We start from the raw sequence: 14,169 nt of genomic DNA on the forward strand, positions 1-14,169 counted from the left end.
GGACCCTCCGCAGAGCTAATGACAGCTCCATCTCTGAACCTACTGGCAAAAGAAGGGACTGGGAGACCATGGAGATGGGCCCAGGTTAGTCCAGCCGTAGAGGGGGACAGCTTCCTGAGAAGGCGGCTTCTGCAGGCAGTTGTGTCCAGTCCTCGCTCTGTCATTCCCTTCCTGGGAGATGTTCAGGCCTGAAGGGCATCTCCAGGTGGACCAGTGGGCCACTCTGTTCCCGTCAGAGAAGTCCCTTACATCTTCCCCTGCTGCTCAGACCCTCCTTGCACTGCTGATCCCAGGGCATCCGTGGCCTCCACGCCAGTCTGAGGATCTCCTTCTCTGCCATGTGCTCACTCAGGGTCCCTTTCAGAGGAATGAGAAGACGGAAACCCTCTAGTTACAGAAAGTCCCTCTGGAAAACAGGTCCATTCCTATCACTCCTCTTTAAGTGTCTCTCAATGTTGACATCAAACTGTAGCCTGTCTCCATATCTTAAAACCATCTAATTAAAAAACATATAATATATGGCCATTTTAGTTCATGTTTGGCATTATGTTATGATTTCTGATAGATTGTGGTTGACAACATTCAAAAATTAAAGGGAGTGATAAAACTAATGGATATCTCTTTTATTCAGTATTACTTTTCTTTGGTGAAAGTTCTCCACGGACCATGAGCTAATAATGAGACCAGCTCAGGTATCAACCTTTAAGCACTTGCATATTTTTTCTGTTGTCTGAGAGGTACCAACAGTCTGTGTTTGTAATTACTCTGTACATTCGACAGAGCATTAATGATCACATTTGAGAATAGCTGCCCCACTCCAGAAGTAGCCTATAATACGGCTGCATAAAACAAAAAGTAGAAACAAAACATAAAAAGCAGACATATTACTCTTCATGAGTTCAGGCTGACACTCATTTTTCCAGCTCTTATTAGTGAAATAAAATGACAACAACAGCAAAGTAAACACATGCCAATATTCTTTATTCCAAAGCACAGACTGTCAGCATGTGTGAGCATGTGTGAGCATCTTTCAGACTTGCATAGCCAGAGTATCATTATCTTCTACTTCACACATTAGAAACAGTGGAAATGTTGAGCTAAAGAAATGTGATATTTACACTTTGATAGTGTGCCTCTTTCTCCAACATGGGTTGTCATACTCCTGGGAAATTCAGTTGGATTGGTCTCTAGGAGCAAAGATGTGTGACCTTAAATCTGATTGTCTCAGAATATACTGTCCTGGACCCAGCCACCCGTGAAGGAGAGAGTCTTTAAAGACACAGTGAGCTCTATGGTATCCAATGGGGTAACTGTGCATAGGGGGATTTTAGGAAGTAGTGCCCCAAATTGCCTTTCCTGGTAATGTGAATTCCTCATGGGCTGGTAAATGCCCCCACATACAGTGAGCTTTAAATGACTGGAAAAGTGCAATTAGAACTTTGTTTCACAGAGTAGGGTAATTTTGACAGATGAATCTCTGACTCATGAGAAAGAAGTAAAACCGAATGTCAAGAAGATGTAGAATACGATAGACACTTAGCCTTAAGGCAACTTAAAATATCGAAAGCCAGAAAGAGCTTTTCTGCCCAACCTAACAATAGGAATAAGATGGATAATCTACTACATTACAACTTATATTGAACCTCTCAGTTCAAAAGGAACCGATTAGATGCAAATTTAAGGGATACAACACCAGTCAGAACAAACTGAGGTCCACAAAAAGAAATAACTGTAAAAATTGTTAAAATGGAACCGAATATCAATGACTTTTTTGACCATTCTAAAAGATAATTGTCTGAAGAAAGGCCAGCGTCATACTGTGTGCATGTATAATGCATGTACATTTTCATATGTGCATATGTACAATATGCATATGTATATGATATATATGGCATATGCACAATAGCATACATTTAGATCATATGTAAAACTAAGCCGTATGACAGTTCACAAAAGACGAGGGAAAATAATTGGGAGTATACTGTTCAAGATTCTTGCAATGCATGAATCAGATAATAGTGATATAATATTATCTGACGTTTGAATTTGATTATTTAAAGATGTATATTGCAAAGCCAGACAAAATATAAAAATTATAAATAAGTTAATATTGAAGATAAAAATGATTTGTAAAATTATACAGTTAATTGGAAGCATGCAGAAAAGAGGAAAAAGAGAGAACAGGTAAGAAAATAGAAGACAACTAAAATGGTAGACTTAAATTCAAGGATATCAATTATTAATACATTAAATGCAAATAGTCTAGGGTCTAGACTACCAATTAAAAGACAGATTGCCAGATTGAATAGAAGACAAGAATCAACTATATGCTGCTGTGAGTATCAAAATAAACAAATGGGCCTGGTGTGATAATTCATGCTTGTAATCCCATAATCCCAGCACTTTGGGATGCCGAGGCAGGCAGATAACTTGAGGCCAGGAGTTTGAGACCAGCCTGACCAACATGGGGAAACCCCATCTCTACCAAAAATTCAAAAATTGGCTGGGCGTGGTGGCACAGGCCTGTAGTTCCAGCTACTTGGGAGGCTAAGGCAAGAGAATCACTTGAACATGGGAGGCAGAGGCTGCAGTGAGCCGAAGTCATGTCACTGCAGCCCAGCCTGGGTAACAGAGCGAGACTCCATCTCAAAAAAAAAAAATGCCCCCAAAATAAACCTATGCCATGTGAACACTAATCAAAAGAAAGCTGACTGACTGTGATAAACGTAGGCTTCAGAAGAAGGAATGTGTCAGGAATAAAGAAGGAAATTACATAATGATAACAGGATAAATTCTTCAAAAGACCAAACATCCTCAATGTGCATGTATCTATCAACAGAGTTGCAAAACATATGAAGCAAAACCAGCAAGAAATGATAAGAGAAACAGACAAATTCACAATTGCCATGGGAGATGTAGCACTCCACTTTTGTTAATAACATCACAGAGGCCAGGCGCGGTGGCCCACACCTGTCATCCCAGCACTTTGGGAGGCCAAGGCAGGTGGATCACTTGAGCTCAGGAGTTCCAGACCAGCCTGGCCAACATGGTGAAACTCTATCTCTACAAAAAAATATAAAGATTAGCTGAGCAAGGTGGCACACACCTGTAATCCCAGCACTTTGAGAGGCTGAGGCAGGTGGGTCACATGAGCTCAGGAGGTCAAGACCAGCCTGGCCAACATGGTGAAACCCCATATCCACAAAAAAAAGAAAAAGAAAAATTAGCCTGGCAAGGTAGTGCACACCTGTAATCCTAACTACTGAGGAAGTTGAGGTGGAAGGATGGCTTGAGCCAGGGAGGCAGAGGCTGCAGTGAACCAAGATAGTACCACTGCACACCAGCCTGGGCGACAGAGTGAGACCTTGTCTCAAAATAAAATAAAATAAAATAAAAAATAAGAAAAATTTAAAAATTTAAAAGACCCAACAGCTCAAGGAGGAAAAAAAAATTAGTGTGCATATAGTAGACCTTAAAAAAAGCTATCAGTCCACCAGTGCCAATTGCTATTCATAAAATACCTAATAGAAGAGCACACACATTTTCTTTAGTATACTGAGAACATTCACCAAGATAGTTTATCTTCTATTTCATAAACCAACCTTAATAAATTAAAGAAATATAAAGCAAAGTGTGCTCTTGAACCACTATAGAATTGAATGAGAATCAACAACGGCAAAATACATAAGCAATACTTAAATATTTGGAAATTTAAGGACACACTAAGAAATTTATCCATGGAGCAAATATTAACTCATAGGAGAAACCAGAGAAATTATAAAACTTGTTTTGATCACGAGGTGAGGAGATCGAGACCATCCATCCTGGCTAATATGGTGAAACCCCGTCTCTACTAAAAATACAAAAAAATTAGCCCCGCGTGATCGCGGGCGCCTGTAGTCCTAGCTACTCGGGAGGCACAGGCAGGAGAATGGCGTGAACCTGGGAGGTGGAGCTTGCAGTGAGCCGAGATCGTGCCACTGCACTCCAGTCTGGGCGACAGAGCAAGACGCCGTCTCAAAAAAAAAAAAAAAAAAAAAAAAAAAAAGAAATATTTTGGGTGAAGTGAACACCATGAGTAACTACATTAGAATGATGCTCTGATATTTAATCCTACTCCACCATCTGACCCCAGGACAAAGGAGACAGAAATCTAAGAAACTGGAACATAATCTGGAAGGATACTTTAATATTTGGCTGGAGACCACATATACTCACAAAGGATGAAAGCCTAAATCAGTAACAGTCTTCATACCTGTGGCCCAGAGAGGACAAATATGGTAGGTGGTGAATGTGGAATATCTTAGTGATGGGTGTTGTTCTATATTTTTGTTTGCACTCATATGTCCTGATACTGGTTCTTAACGGTAGTTAAACTCTATATGTGAGCTGGACAGAATTATTATAGGCTTTCCACACCTAACAAAGTTGTACTATTGAAGCCATTTTGCAACTCAGACTAGAGAGTTATGTGTAATATTAATGTTACAAAAATGCACATAAACTATTGAAATTATTTAAAAATTAATAAAGTACCTACAGAACCCAGATTCCTGTTGCTAAGTGAATTTGTGAAGTCTGGTCACATTTGGGAACATTCTTCAATTACTGGTGTTCTTAGCTATAGCCCAAGACATCTCTTAAATTATAATCCTTCAGAAAAGAAATGCAAACACAAGTACAACTCATAATAATTTATCACTGCTACAGATAATTGGGGAATTAGTCTTTATCAGTCAGTCCTTGTTTCCATACTCTTACAGAAAACCTTCTCTGAGTCCTACAAACTGAGCTAGCAACCTATCTTCAGTGAAGTTCCAATCACTACACTTGCTTCATTGTATTATGCTGATCTATATTAGAGTATGGACTTCTTACTAGATTTTAAGCTCTTTGTGTGCAAGACAATGATGAATATCAATACAGTTTTGCAGAACAAATAAATAAATGTGTATCAAGGATTGTGACTCACCAGCTCCACTTGTGTTCTCCAAGGTCTTGCTTGAATTTCAAGTAGAGAGAGAAGAGGTAGACCACATTCTTCCCTTCCATTTCCTTCCAGTTTATTAACTTTCCCTGTCACCTACAGCTTTGCCAAATATGATCTACTTCAGTCAACGTAATCTTGAAACTTCTGAATTTTAAAAACTGAAGAGTTGTAGAAGATATGGCTTCATCTCTCTTGGTGTACATCCACACATGGCACACAACTAGAATCAATTCAAGTTTGTTCTATGAGATATTCTCCAAGTAGAAATAGGTTAGTGCATTCTTTCCTAAAATATTAATATCCAAAAAATGGCACAACTTCTCAAAAGACCTGGTCTTTACCTAAACAGGTTTTATGTGACATGAATCTATTCTTTTTCTCTTTTAATGACCATAATCAAGGCAAAAGTCTTTACCCTCTTTTTCTCAGAATTAGAAATCCAAAGAACACCATACTTATGAAAACACACTTTGATAATTTTTTAGAGATCAAGGTAAAGATTGCAAGTCCTTCCACTTTCCTTCTATGCTCTTCTCCTCCAGAAATAGCACTTTTATGTTCATTTATCTGCTTCCTGCTTTTTTCTCTTCACTCTTAGACTCTCTTCATGTCTAAGAACTAGGCTGAACCCTTGATTTGCTACTCTCCTGGTATAGGGACTTGGAAAACATATTTTTCTCATTGGACTTCAGTTATGTCATCCAAAAATATGAGGATTCAAGCTGTTATCAAATAATTGTTTTAAGAAAAAAATCACCAAAGAGATGTAAAATATTTAACCTAGCATTCAGTAATGGTTATCTATTATATTATATTAATTCTTTAAAATTTTATTTTTAAAAATCACTTTTTTTGAGGAGGAGTATGCATACAGTAAAGCAAACAAATCTTAAGAGAACAGTTCAATTAATTATTACACATTTACCTGCCCGCCTGGTCACCACACAAATCCTGATACAGAACACACCTAAAAGTAATTGCCTCCTTAAAATTTGTATTCTGGTCCAAAATTTGCTTCACTCTAATTCCAAACATAATCTGATATTTGTTACCATAATGTCTTGGTTATTATAGCTTTCTAGAAATCTTTGAGGTCAGATTGTACATGTTCTTTAACTTCATCCTCAAAATTATGTTGGCTCTTATAGTTCCTGCTTCTTTCCCCATAAATATTAGAATCACTTTATCCATTTCTATAATAATTTCCACATGGATATTTGTTGAAATTGCATTTAAACTATATGTTATTAGAGACAGTTCACATCTTAAGAATATTGTCTTTCAATCCATGAACATGGTACATCTTTCCATTTATTTAGGTCTTAAATTTTTTTCATCAGTGTTTTGATTTGTCATTTTCTGCATACAGCTCTTACTCATATTTTGTTATATTTGGCTATTTGGTGTTTTTTAAATGGTATTTTTTTCATTTAAATTCCCAAATGTCCATTGTTAATACATAGAAATGCAATTGATTATTGTAAACTGAAACTGTATTCTGCAGTCTTATTAAACTCACATTTTAATTCTAGTAGCTCTTTTGTAGAATTTTTGGATTTCTCTAGGAAGACTGCCATGTCATCTGCAAATAGCAATAACTTTATTTCTTATTTTATGTTCTGTATGTCTTTTATTGTTTATTCTTTACTTATTATGCTGACCAAGATCTTCAATATGAGGTTAGGTAAAAAAGGTGAGAGAAAATATTATTTTCATGTTCCTTATCTGAGGGGATGAAAATTTAACCTTTTGTCATTAAAGGCGATGCTAATTGGACATATTTTTGATGTAAGAGATTTTCTTTCTGTTCTTAATTGATTACAATTTTATCATAAATGTGTAATGATTTTTCTCAAATGCTTTTGCTGCATTTATTATAATGGTTGTATGCTTTTTCTTCTTTAGTCTGTGTGATGGTTAATATTGAGTGTCAACTTGATTGGACTGAAGGATACAAAGTATTGATTGGCAACACCAACAACTATAAGGCTGTTGCCAAAGCAGATTAACATTTGAGTCAGTGGGCTGGGCAAGGCAGACCCACCCTTAATCTGGGTGGGCACAATCTAATCAGCTGCTGGCACAGCTAGAATATAAGCAGGCAGAAAAATGTGAAAAGAGCGACTGGCCTAGCCTCCCAGCCTACATCTTTCTCCTATGCTGGATCCTTCCTGCTCTCAAACATCGGACTCCAAGTCCTTCAGCTTTGGAACTCGAACTGGCTCTTCTTCCTCCTCTGCCTACTGATGGCCTATGCTAGAATTTTGTGATCATGTGAATTAATACTTAATAAACTCATATATATATATATATATATACATGTATTCCATTAGTTCTGTCCCTCTAGAGAATCCTAATAGTCTGTTTATATGTTAAATTATACTGATTGATTTATGAATGTTGAAACAATCTTGCATTTCTCAGATAATGGAAGTGATTATAATGTAATAGTGTTAATTTATTTTAAATTAGATTTTAAAATAATTTGTTAAGAATTATTGCATTTCTATTTATGAGGAATATTTGTTTCTATTTGCTTTTCTTGTAGTATCTTTGTCTGGTATTTGTATCAGGGTACTGCTAGCTAATAAAATGAACTCTGAAATGTTTTTTCCTCTTCTACTTTCTAAAAGACATATTGTACAAAGCATACTATTTCTTATGAAATATTTAATAAATGTAACCAGCATGCCACTGGGTCTGGGTTTTCCTTTCTGAAAAGTTTTTGTTCCCTGCCCTTTGAATTAAATTTCTTTGAGTTGTTTAGGACTATACAAGTTATCTATTTCTGCTTGAGTGGCCTTTTGTAGTTTCTGTCTTTCAGGGGCTTGGTCTATTTATTTAACTTAGTAATAAAATTGTTGCAGTATTCCATTATTTCACTACCTCGATTTTCTCACAGCTAGTCTACCAAAGGTCGAGAAAAAAAAAGGAAAAAGTTTAACTCTTAGTGAATTGTTTTTTCCTGTGATTACTGGATGGAACTTGCTAGTAATTAAAATATTTTATATTCCTTTATGAAATTTCTACAATCAATCAAACATACTTCTTTCAAGACTGTGTTGTGTGTTGTTATCTCCAAAATATTGGTATTCATGATACATTTTATCAACTCTACTGAGGTATCATTGACATAAAACACATTGTATATATTTAAATGTACAATTTAATAAGTTATGACATATCATATACTCATGAAACCAACCATGACTAAGACATTTTTTTTGAGATGGAGTCTCACTATGTCACCCAGGCTGGAGTGGAGTGGTGTGATCTTGGCTCACTGCAACCTTTGCCTCCCAGGTTCAAGCGATTCTCCTCCCTCAGCCTCCTGAGTAGTTGGGACTATAGGCACATGCCACCACACCCAGTTAATTTTTGTATTTTTTAGTAGAGACAGGGTTTCACCATGTTGGCCAGGCTGGTCTTGAACTCCTGGCCTGATGATCTGCCCACCTGGCCCTCCTAAAGTGCTGGGATTACAATCATGAGCCACCGCGCTTGGCCTAAGACAATTTTAACATATGCATCAGCTCCAATGGACTTCTCATGCTCTCCCTACTCCTCTGGCCCTCCAGTCACTCTCAGCATGCCTGGACAACATTGACTCATTCCTTTCATCATCAATTATTTTGCATTTCTAAAAATATTATGAAAATGGAAGCATGTAATATGATGGTTAATTTTATGCATCAACTTAACTGGGTCATGAGATGTCCAGAGAGTTGTTCAAACATTACTCTGGGTGTGTCTGTGAGAGTGTTTTGAGAAGAAATTTATATTTAAAATGGTAGACAGAATACAGCAAATTGCCTTTTATAATGTGTGTGAACCTTATCTAGTCAGTTGAGGGTTGGGATGAAAGAAAATTCTGATCCTCCCTCTAGTAACAAAAGGATTCATCTACCTGTCAGCCTTCAACTTGGAACATCAGCTCTACAAATTTGGACTTGCCAGTCTCCATAATCACATGACCCAATTCCTGATAAGCTTTCTCTCCTCTTTCTGTCTCACTGTGTGTGTGTGTGTGTGTGTGTGTGTGTGTGTGTGTGTGTGTGTATACATACCTTTTTGGTTCTGTTGCTTTAGAGAACTCCAACTAATCCGTATAACAAGTAATATTTTCTGGCAGCCTTTTTTCACTCAGTATAATTATTTTGAGATTCACCTCTGTTGTCTTGAATATCAGTAATTTATTCCCTTTTATTACTAAGTGTTTATAATGTATGGATGCACCATAATTTTTTTATCAATTCACTTGTTGGTGGACACTCGGGTTTGACTATTACCTAAGGAGCTTTTATGAATATCGGCGCATGAAACTTTATAAAGACATAGGCTTTACCTCTCTTGAACAAAGACTTAAGAGTGTTACGGCTAGATCAACGAGTAGGTGCATGGTTACCTCTTAAGAAATTGCCAAACTGTTTTACAAAGTGCTTGTAAAAGTGTGTGTTTTCTCTAACTGTATGAACGTGCTCAAGACAAGAGAAAGAGCTGCTTTATGTATTCTACAACTTCCTGACTGCCCACTGTTTTCCTCTTCCTATGTAACTGTTTTAATATTCATCCATCTCCTTTAGTTTTATGTCTTCTATTTCCTTGATCTTTATTAAAATCACCTCTGTTTACTCTTGCTACCTTACATCTGGTTTGCACCTCTTTTATATATAAAGGCTCCCTGTCCTGGGAGAGGAGGTTGCTTTTATACAGAAGAAACACTGTGTCCTCTGGAGTAGCCAGTCCTTCTGCACAGGCTGTGTATGAGTCCTTCTCTCTACACTGCTCATTGTCCCTCCAGAGAGGCTTCTCTTTTTCTGTTTTTTGATAGAGTTTTAAAAACTCTGGTTTACTCAAAATTCAGTGTATCCACCCCTCTACTCACATAGGCATAGAAAACTGCAGGCTCACTCCTCACAGGAGGGAGACATTTTACACAGCACGTGTATTTACATAGATGCAGCCAAGTGCCCAGGAGCTCCAGAAACTTGTGATTATAGAATCATTCCAAGGGCAGGCTGACTTTTGAACACAGGGAGCTGGAGGAGACGGGGGACATGAGTGTGCAGCTGCTGCACACACTAGTGTACCTGCAGGACCAGCCCAAACTGGGCCTACTCTGTTGATCACAGAATGTCAAGTTACTTTGTAGGTAACAAAGCCAAAACTGCAAGTCCTGAAGCCCAGGCATGCACAATAGAGAAAAGTTTGTCCTCTAACAATACCTGCAACTAATAATTCCTCCCTGGGGCACCAAGAATATTGGATATGATTGGAACCTGAACCCTTCCAAAGGCAAGGGGACTGTTGGCCCAGATCAGAAGCTAAAGTCCACTTCAACATACCTTGACTACAAATGGTCAAATTCGAAACTCTGTAATTTTACGCATCAACAGTGCACTGTAGAGAGAAGGACTCATACACAGCCTGTGCAGAAGGAGTAAACAAGGTGATGTTAATAAGGATCAAGGAAATAGAAGACATAAAACCAAAGGAGATGGATGAATACTAAAAAAAACTCTGCAATCAGAAACGATAACATTCCTAAATCTTTTCCCTTGCCTCCCACCTCCTTAAAATTTGCCCTAGACTCCAAATCAGAGAGACAGGTTTGAGCTGCATCTCCTGTCTCCTTGCTGTTGGCCTCGCAATAAAGCTTGTCTGTTTTCAAAAGCAAGTGCCATAGCGTTGGCTTCTATGTGCATCCAACACCAAGCCCACTTGCTCAGTAACACTAGGAAACCCAGAAAGGGAAGGAAACTGGCATGTTGAAAGACAAATGAGGATATATTGTTATCATCTATAAGATTCCATCACTAAACAAGCCAAAGCTGGGCAATTTCCTATCACTAACGTAGTGAGCCATGTGTGATGTCAGAGCTGAGATGCTGGAGACAGGAAGGAGAGAAGAAAAATCTATAAAGGTGGTGCCCCTTGCAGAGAGCTGGGCTCAAACGCCAGGGAGGTTTCACTGAAGGTGGAAGATTTGAGGGATGAGGCATTTTTGGTGCAAAGATGACCCTGAAGAAGACCAGAGAAGGAACTCAGTACAGGAATCATTAGGAGTTGTAAACCAAAAATAAAATTATAAGCTCCCTCAGCCAATTGAATGGATCCCTCCTCTCTGACCAGGGGATTAAAAAGAAACCTGATTATGTAGGTCATGCCATGATGGGAAGGGGTGGTGGGACAGGCTTTATTATATTGGCCTTCCTTTGAAGTCCAGGCGCAAATGACCAGCATTAACATTAAAACGAAGTTCCTACGGCTGCCAGAACAGACTCTTTGTAGCAATAAGATGCCAGATTCCAACCTGACTCTAGTATAGCATCATATGACAGACAGTAGGCATTGAAATAAATTGAAGTATTTTACCCCAAAATATTTATTTGACATATTTTAAAATGCTCCTGTAACTCTATCTCTTGTGGGGAAAATCTACATTCTATAGAGAATCCTCTTTTCTTTCCAGGTCTTTTTCTGATCCTGAAGAGATTAAAACTGAGAGCCTAACAGCTTTTAAAGGACTGAATAGGAAATATTTGCCTCTAAGGGTGGCCATCTATAAGGCTCCATCTACATAATAAAAACCTTGGTTTCCACAACCCTTATTTCACCCAGACGCTCCTTTCTACTGATTCCAGGTCTTTAGGTAATAGCAACTCTTTCAACCAATTGCCAATCAGAAAATCTTTGAATCCACCTATGACCTGTAGCCTCCCTGCTTCCAGTTGTCACACCTTTCCGGACCATGTATACCTTCCATGTACTGATCAATGTCTTACGTCTCCGTAAAATGTATAAAACCAAGCTGTCATCCAACCTCCTTGGGTACATGTTCTCAGGACCTGGGGTTGTGTCATGGGTTAGGGTCCTCACATTTGGCTCAGGATAAATCTCTTCAAATATTTTAGAGTTTGGCTATTTCGTTGACAGGGCCTAGGAATGAAGAACGATCTGACTGTATCTTCAAGGAGACATTGACAAATGATTAGGTTCCAAATATCTTTAGTGTTTGTTCACTTTGTTCAACATTATACTTCCACAAAGGGAGCATTCTGTTGACTGCAGATGGATGATACACTGAGCTAGCAGGCCAGGACATCTCGATGAACCACATGCAATAGGGGTGGATAATTTCCCAAAGTAAGTAGGGGTGTTATGTATAACGAGAAGTGAGACATGCATCCGAAAGACAAAAACAAAACGAAAAACCTGCTATTTTTTAACAGTTTCCTCACTGCTCATTTTTTCCTTCTTCCTATGTGACTATTGTAATACTGTTTTTCATTGAATTGAGAGCCCTTGATCTTACTGAAAAGTGTTTGTCCATGACCTTTGAGCTCTTTTATAATCTGTAAGTTGACAATAACTGATATTTGGGCCAGGCACGGTGGCTCACGCCTGTAATCCCAGCACTTTGGGAGGCCGAGGCAGGTGGATCATGAGGTCAGGAGATCGAGACCATCCTGGCTAATATGGTGAAACCCCGTCCCAACTAAAAATACAACAAATTAGCCGGGCGTGGTGGCGGGCGCCTGTAGTCCCAGCTACTCAGGAGGCTGAGGCAGGAGAGTGGCCTGAACCCGGGAGGCGGAGCTTGCAGTGAGCTGAGATCGCGCCACTGCACTCCAGCCTGGGCAACAGAGCAAGACTCCCCCTCAAAAAAAAAAAACACACACAAAAAAACTGATATTTGTTTCCATGGACAAGACAGAATCTTGCTGTCCAGTTGGCAGGTTTGACCATGGGTGTCTCCCTGCTTTGGCTCCTAGAATTTTGGGTTTCTCATCACTCCTGCTGTATTAATCAGACTAGCTCTTAGAAAGGTTCCTGTCTAAGACTGAGCCTTTTTATTTTTCTTTTAAAGCTGTGAGCAGATGGGGTGAGCATTTAATTACCAAACCAGTTTCCGGCCAAAGGGAGAATATTCATTCCCTGGGAGGTAAAGGCCTCTGTGACCCAAGACAATCCCAGCTCTCATGACCCAGGCCAACATGACTGAGTCTCTGAATGCTCTTTTTTTTTCCCTCCGAATGTGGAATTTAATTAATTCATCATACCCCTTCCAAAAGGGTAACCAAAATAATACCTGTAACAGCAACCCTTCAAATATAACATCTCAAAAATGTAATTTTCTTACAATATGTCCTCAGTAATGGAAGATTTTTTGAAAAATATTACTGTCCCTAGATCTTAAGGTGAAGAGTTTATAACTCAATTGACTTATATTTGTCACTGAAAGATTCATACTATTTCACATTATGACTTAAGGATGCAGGTTTATTTTTTAATGCTTTTATTGTGGTAAAATATACCACATTAATATAATTAATAACGGTAATGGTCATATAAAATTTACCATTTTAACTACATTTCAGTGTATAGTTGAGTGGCCTGAAGTATGTTCACTTTGACGTGTAAGGTCAACTTTTGAGAAATGGTCGCTCTGTTGTGTTCTCAAGTTCAAATCTATTTTATTTTCCTCCCCAAAAGGGGCATTGTGAATCCAGCCAATACTAAGAACAGAGTGAATTCTTGTTATTGGCTTTCTAACAAAACTCAAGGTGAGGAGAATTGGCACCATGTGAAATCCTGCAGGGAGGGGAGGCTGGAGAGTTAAAGCCCCTTCCTGTGCCAGATCAAAGGCAAACGTCCAGGATAACTGAGACTTGACCTTCGATGGTCAACCCGTGTCGGTGCCGCCTTCATATGTGAAAGGTCATCACGGACTCTAAAGCATCAAGGCTTTCTCCTAGAGGGAGCCCAGCCTGACAGCCCCGTCTACTGCTTTTATTTGCAGTAAAGTCCCTGGGGACCTTTTTCAAACTGCATATTTGATATTTGCATGAAAAGCGAAGTGGCTGCTCCAGAAGACATGCTTTGCCCTGTGCCTCCAGGACCCTGAGATGCATTTGGTTGTCTTAGAGGAAATAGCACTTGGCCCCATCAACTCACCATGTGGTTTCATCTTTTCCTTCTAATCGGTCCTTCCCTTTTCCCTTTGTAGAAAAAAGAAAATGCTTCCGTGGAAAACCATGCATTGTTTAGAGCAGTAGTCAGCACCCACTTTCCAGAAAGAACCAGGGAGTAAACACTCCAGGCTTTGGAGACGGCACAGTCTTGCACACAGCTCCCCAACTCTGCATTGTGTGTGAAGGCAGCCAGAGACAATGAAT

The sequence above is a fragment of the Pan paniscus genome, chromosome 10, assembly GCF_029289425.2.
Source record: "Pan paniscus chromosome 10, NHGRI_mPanPan1-v2.0_pri, whole genome shotgun sequence".
In the NCBI taxonomy this organism is placed as follows: domain Eukaryota; kingdom Metazoa; phylum Chordata; class Mammalia; order Primates; family Hominidae; genus Pan; species Pan paniscus.